The following is a 7105-nucleotide window of genomic DNA, read 5'->3' as shown; positions in this document are numbered from 1 at the left end:
GGGGGGGGGTGAGGTGGGGCGGGGGGGGGTTTTGGTTTGGATTTTTAACCAGTTTCTCTATTTCTACAGAAAAGTTATTAAATTCCTGGACAGGTATCATTTGGTCTCTCTATTGTATAAGTGAGTGCAGAGAAGAGGAATGAAGCCAAAGTTCAGCTACATCCAAAGGCAAGACAGTATGCATACACTGGAGGACCTAAACCGATATTCAATTTCAAGGAAAACAAGAAAGATAAAGGGACTGTTTCTCTGTCCATAGAGTAACTCTGGACATGATCTGAAACCATTAGCATAAAAAACCAAAACCATCATTGAAAAAGGGTTTACACCATAATTCAGGCGTTAGATGGCATAGACAAAACTAAGTCATAACAGTTTATTAGAAATATATTTAAAAACTCATTAAAACTATTCATTTCTCCATCATTATATATTTTATATTTGTAGTGAAAATTACAATCCCAGTGAGAAAAGATCTATTTTCATTTCAAAAAATATCACAGAACTATGAGATCAATTTGAAAATAATCAATTTTTTTCATGGGATTTTTGAACACCCAACACCCCTGGAACTCCAAAGAAATGCTACATATATTGCACAAATATAGTTTCTTTTAAAACACTAGTGTTGACAAAGTAGTCTGCTAAAATAAAGATTGGAATCTAGAACTAGATTTCCTTTTCTGCTGTCTCTTCACACAAGCAGGGATTAAGAATATCAGAGTTACCCTCTTTTCTCACATCTCTCACCCTTCAGAGGAAGAAAGGATGTAAAGGCAGTTTTCCAGCCATATCTTCCATAAGGGCAGAGCTAGAATGCAGATCACTAAAGCTGAATGATAGGATGACCAGAGAAAGAAGGCATCGATAAAGATGCTGACTACTTAGGATTTTCTTTTTGTGTCATACTTGTAATTATGAACAACTGCATCCAGCCTGGTTCTTCCTCTGTTTATTGTGCTTGTCTTTCACCTTTAGTCATGCAACTGCAAGTGTGTTCTAAACTGGTTTGAGACACTTCAGACCAAAGGGAAAGAAAATGTTCCCATTATGCAAGGTTCCTTATTTCTCATTACTTGTAAAAGATTTGTGTTCACTGTATCTTGCTACCCACCATTAAGTGAATGCATTTATAGGTCTGCTTCTGTGTAAGGCTGTACTCTTTCATTGATTTGTTTTCTCAAAGCCAGAATTTGACCCTACATAAGGAATCATTTATTTCACAGAAAAGAACTATTCATCCACGTTTCAAATATTACTGTGCCACTTGCACAGTATTTGTGATAACATTAAGTTGCAACTAGGGACAGTCTTAAAGTGAGCTGGAACACATTTTGAAACAATAAAACAAATACTGCTTTGGCTTCTTTAGCAGAAGGCATATGAAAACAGAAGCCCTGCAAATCGTTTCTAAATCAAGATATACATTCTGAACCAATTAGGTTAAATTTTAGAATGGTAATTCTATGCTGATCTCTTCATGAAGGCGGAGTGTGAGTTTCCTCTTCATCTTCAATCTGGCTAGCAGTTATTTGCAATAAACTTCGTAATTACTGAGAAAAGCATATATTCTATGCTTTAACACAGATTTCCAGAAAAAAAAAAAAAGGAACAGAAGCTAGAGAAAAAAAAAACCTGTCAGCTATCTTTTACTTCTTTATTTGTACACAAGTTGACAGATGGGCACTGATTATTCTGTCATTAGATCTCACAACTACAACAAACACTTCATATAGACTTTGAATACATGCAGCTATACATATGCATACCCATTTCTGCTTTTCTTTAACTATCCAGTATGAGAAAGATATTTTTCATTATAGCATACAAGTTTGATATAAAATACAGAGCTTCAGTTCCCCCATCACTAGCAGTAAACTACTAGAGAAATGGAAAAGAATGCAAAGATCTCTTCCAATTTAATTATTAACACTTGAGTAATTTTCTATGGAAAAATATTATCCAAGAGTATTTCTAGCTATTCATTACAGGTTTATACATCTTTTTAAACCACCAAAAAAAAGAGTTACAGAAAGTTATACTTTCTCCTAAGTCAAGCAAGCCTATTTCATGTTGTTTAAGGGGTAAGGTTAGGTGTGACATTATGCTGCATTTTAACAAACGCATTTTCTAAGAATGGACAGTTCTCCCATTCTAAACACTCCAGAAAATGATGAAACATTCAAGAAACACATTTTTAAGATTATATATATCTAGTTCTCTCCCTTACGAGAAAAGAAATTGAGAACTAAAAATCCTGAGAGAAACATGAAGAAAAACCTTCACGATTAAATTCTTTATGTTGAAGTAAATGGCTCTATCATCATTAAAACCTCAGTGAAGTGAAAATTTCCATTAGGGTCAGATTGTTATTTGGACTGAACTGTACCTGAGTCACATTATCCCAGTGATCTGAAGGTTTTGTTCACATTAGGAAGGGTAGGAGTTCATAGGAAAAGCATAATAGATAATTAACATTCATATAGTACCTTTCACCATTAAAATGACTGACTGGTAAAAATAATCTGCTACATTATTATCTCCACCACTACAGAAGGATGGGAGTGAGAAATAAAAAAGGTGGACTTTTTTAATCTAAAAATACAGTTTAAGCAATGTACCCTAACTATTTGAGGCAAAACAAGGTTATGCCCATCTCAGAGCCAGGATTAGCTTCTAGAGGCTCTGGCCCTGATCACAAGATTCTTTATCAGGGCAATAAGCACCTCTGTTACCTTATTCAATTTTCACAACATCCTTTCCAGTGGATTCATGCACACATTAGTCTCTGAAATAATGAAATTGGTGTTCTTGTTGAACACTTCCTACTGTATATTTACCTGATCATTTGTAATGGATCCAAACGTCCTTTTCGGAGCTGTTTTGGGCTGTCATGTAAATAAAAAATTAGAGAGTTTTTTAAAAAATTGTAACATGTAGGTAAATTAATAAATACATAATCAACGACACATGGACTCTTAATGTGACAAGCTAGAAGAGCTTCTAGTATTACGGACAGGACTGCACGTGACAAAGTGCACCTAAAGTCTACACACAACTTTCCCCTTGACATACATACTGCAGTACCACAGTATTTCATTAAATCCATGGGGTATTGACTACCTGGACGTTGTCGAGAGGAATGGGAAAAAAGACCAGCTTCTGGTTAACGCTTATAACAGTGGCATGGTCTGTTGTGTTCAAAACATCACTTATGAACTGACGCCTGCAGATCAGTAAGTTGATAGTAAGTAGTAATTTCTCAAAGAAATAGGGAAGGGAAAGAGTATTGTCCTAAATAACCATATAAAAACGACTGCTTGTGATACAAAGTACTCTGAAATTAAGACAGTCTATTAGTGATTATTTCTTAAAATGTTACAAATTATATAGTTGTATATAATAACTATATATTGTTAACTGACAATAGATCAACACTGTCCCCAACCTTCATTCAAGAAAAGTATTCTAAACCTTTAGAGAAAGACACAGGAGCAAAGACAGCTCATTATTTTGTGTCTACAACTTTGCCCTATACTTATTATCAATACTTATCTTCATGCACTGTAAATGGCAAACACATTATAGGATGTATGTCTTTAGTTCAACTGAATCTTAAAACAAAAGTCAAGGGCTGAACAACAAGCATATAATGAACTTTTACTAATGTTCTACAGTAACTCATTTAAATGAATATTGCAACAGGCTAGAAGTGCACACTTATTTATTACATGCCAACAATCCTCTTAAAAATCAGCTAGTTTCATTATTTCTAGAAATCTTACTCTGCCTGAAATCTAAAATAAGCAGATTTAGAGTGACTAAAATCTAGCAGGCCAAATACAGCATTATCAGGAAATAAAATGAAGAAAATGTTAAAGAGAGAAAAAAAGAAAAATGGAAGGAAAAAAAAAGATAAAAAGATCAGCTGAAATGCAATCTTGTGTCCAAAGGACCCTAAAATCTTTTAAGAAAGTCCAGAAAATAACGCATGATTGCTAACTGCTAGTTATTTCAGATGGAACAACAGAGAAAACCTTTGCAGGTCTCCTGCAAATTTACAAGATAGGTCCCAGCCACTGTTTCCTCATCTTTTGTCAAGACATATGGAACTGCTCTATACCTGTAGTGTTATATTAGCAAAGAAAAGAGTATAGTAGCACAATTTCAATTCCTAATGCAGAAAACTGGACAACAGTAGATAGTATAGACAGTATTTTTAATAAAAGCTGAACATTAAACTTGCATTTTTCTTTCAAAGGTGTTACTTGGGATGTGAAAATGTGAATTCCCAAAGCCACGCTAAAGCCTTAAACACAAAATATTCTACACAATAGGCAATAATGGATATAAGTTCCTATAATAGGTGCATATTAGTACACTCAGATCTATAATATCCTAAGTGTTGTAGCTCTAACAAAGGTCCCTTGTCTGCTATTACTTACACAGTGTGCAGTTCATGTGTTCATGTATTCTAGAAGAATAAAATTTGTTGGACAGCTGTCCTGTTTAAAGACTGCACAGTCACTACCCTCCTCACATTGCACAGCTTACAACCCAGAGTTACTTGAAATATGTGTTATTAATACCAACAGTTACCTTGCAAACTGACAGCACCTCAAAGGAGAAAATAAAATTACACAGGTAAGAAATTTTTATAATGGAAAACTCAGCAGATGCAAAGTTGCTTACATATTTGAAACACTAGCTCTTTTTCAAAACAGATGAAGACTTTTAATTTGTAGGCCAAAATTCCTATGAGTTTTGTTCATTTTATGGTTTTCTGTCAGTATCACACAGTTTCACATGGTTCCTTTGAAGCAAGCCAAAGCTTACCTCTGAATAAACTGAACTTACAGGTTCAAATCCACAGTAAAAGTAGGACTTGGAAGCTTCCAATCATGCATGAACGTAAAGTGAATTTTCTGCATTCAGAATCCTAATTAGCTCCATCCCTCCACAGAAGTTAAGGACATAATTTATTAGCAATGTCTATATCATAACTTGTTAATTTTTCCACCTCCAATTATAAAAGAGCGTCTCTAAATGTAAAGCACTGCCAAAGATTTCCTCACCCTATATACAACCACATGCAAACCTTACTCATCCTATGAAGCAGCAGACAGAAAGCAAAATGCTGTAGATGGGATCAATAGAACATAAGGATCATAATGAACCATTTCATGCTGGAAAGGAACAGTAAAAAGTATAATATGGAATGAAGAAGCAGACAGTCAATGCATTTAATACTGATTTTCTGAAGAAGAAGAAAAAAAAGGCTAGGAGGTATACCTAAACACAGAATTACTTCCTTGGAAATCTGAATTTAATGTTACTACAAAAAGACTGAAACAGTTCTAACAATTACATTGCTTGAGCCTCCTTAATCCTTTCAGATGATTTGTTCCTTTCTGTAAAGAGCTCCTTTCAATTTTGTCATATTCTGAACATTGTCAACTTTATTTTCTAAGATAGACAGATATTTTCTCTAAGACGGAATATTTTTGCATCCTCAATCTTGGCATCCAATTCTCAGAACATACTTATGAGATCATGTTCACCTCCATTAAGGAGAAACAATTAGAGACAGTGAATACTACATTGTTAATACATTTGCTTTTTCACTGCCCTAATTTCTCCAGTCTACACTTAAAGCAAGCCTGAAACTCCATACCTAAAATGTGTTAATATTTTTAATCTACAAGCTTTACAAGGGAGAGAACATGGAGATGGAAAGTAGCAATACACAACATTTTCAAGACCATAGCAGGTTTCAAGAGTAACTCTCTTCCCATATTCCATCTTCAGTCTGTGAAATGCTGTTTCAACTTTTTTTTTTAATGAAATCTAACTTCTCTTTTGAACCACAGGTGACAATTAAAACAAAACAAAAACCACAAAACTTTTCTTTTAGTAAGAATTCACTTCGCATACCTCTGCAAACTAGGGTAGGAGTAATGGTGTATCCACATTACTGCGTTAACATGATATAAAATTACCAAGATAATTGCTTACAAAAAAGTGGCAGCAGGAGCTGGGTTGTCACTTGAATGGTCTTGCACAATGTACTGTAGACATACAATTACATATATCAGCAAAATATGCAGCTGCACCACAAAACTTTATGGAATTTATCTTCCAGTACTCCTGCTGTATAAATAGTTGTGGCACTATCTAAAAATGGGAAATTGAAGTACAGAGACATTTTATCACTTGTCCAAGGTTTGTAGCTTGTCTGAAAGAGCCAGCCACTTCCGAATTACCAATCACATTTTAAACTAAACTTCAGAACTTTAAACTTTAGAAACTAAACTTTAGAATTTTAAACTTTAAACAAAAGTTCTTTCATTTATAGACACTCTTACCAAAAGAAGAAAGGTCAATAGCTGCAGGTAAGGCAATTTGGGGAAGTAAGGTCCCCTCTTAACCTCCCCCATTATAGTTGTTCAGAAATATTCTCAGACAACCTATTGAACAGGAAACTACATTTTCAATACACCTGAAGGAGTTCAGATTAAGGTATTAAATATGTTTGAGCTTTGCTCTGAATACCCATGTTTCCACAGCTATAGCTCCAGATACCTGACCTGTCCCTTCAGTGTGTTCTCTGTCTTTGGAGTCACACTACAGATACATAATGAAGAAGTGAATTAGGATTTATACTAGGCAACAACATATTCAACAAGTGAATTTTAATATTTGCATTATATGTGTGACAATTACATATTTGCTCAACTTCCTACTTGAGAACAGCAACAGGAACAGAACCAAGTATCTCTAAAAAAGAGAAATAAATGAGTACATGTTTTAGAGATTTAATTCTCCAATGCATTACTGTGCTTTCAGAGGTAACAGCTAACAGTTCTGTGTTGCTGTTCAGAACAGCTCCTAAATCACAACCTCATTTTGCTTCAACAGCCAAACAAGGTATCTTAGGCTCCTAATCGCACATTTTAGAGCTCTCAGATGAATGCTGACTGGGTGTTGGAGCAGTGTGAACCTGTAATGCCCTCCTATTCACTACCTGCTCTATAACCAGATCACTACTTTCAGGCAGAAGGAGATTAAAACTGACAGCCACTTGTATACAAGAAAATAGAAACCA

The 7105-nt window shown here is 34.8% G+C and overlaps 1 protein-coding gene across 1 annotated transcript in view; it reads right to left on the bottom strand.

Moving 5' to 3' along the window:
- PCDH11X (protocadherin 11 X-linked) overlaps positions 1-7105 on the bottom strand; it is an 89704-nt gene that overhangs the window by 10010 nt on the left and 72589 nt on the right. The gene's annotated exons all lie outside the window — the stretch shown is intronic.

The sequence above is a fragment of the Haliaeetus leucocephalus genome, unplaced genomic scaffold, assembly GCF_000737465.1.
Source record: "Haliaeetus leucocephalus isolate CR32 unplaced genomic scaffold, Haliaeetus_leucocephalus-4.0 Scaffold340, whole genome shotgun sequence".
Taxonomy (NCBI): domain Eukaryota; kingdom Metazoa; phylum Chordata; class Aves; order Accipitriformes; family Accipitridae; genus Haliaeetus; species Haliaeetus leucocephalus.
This window is presented reverse-complemented; position numbering and strand designations above follow the sequence as displayed.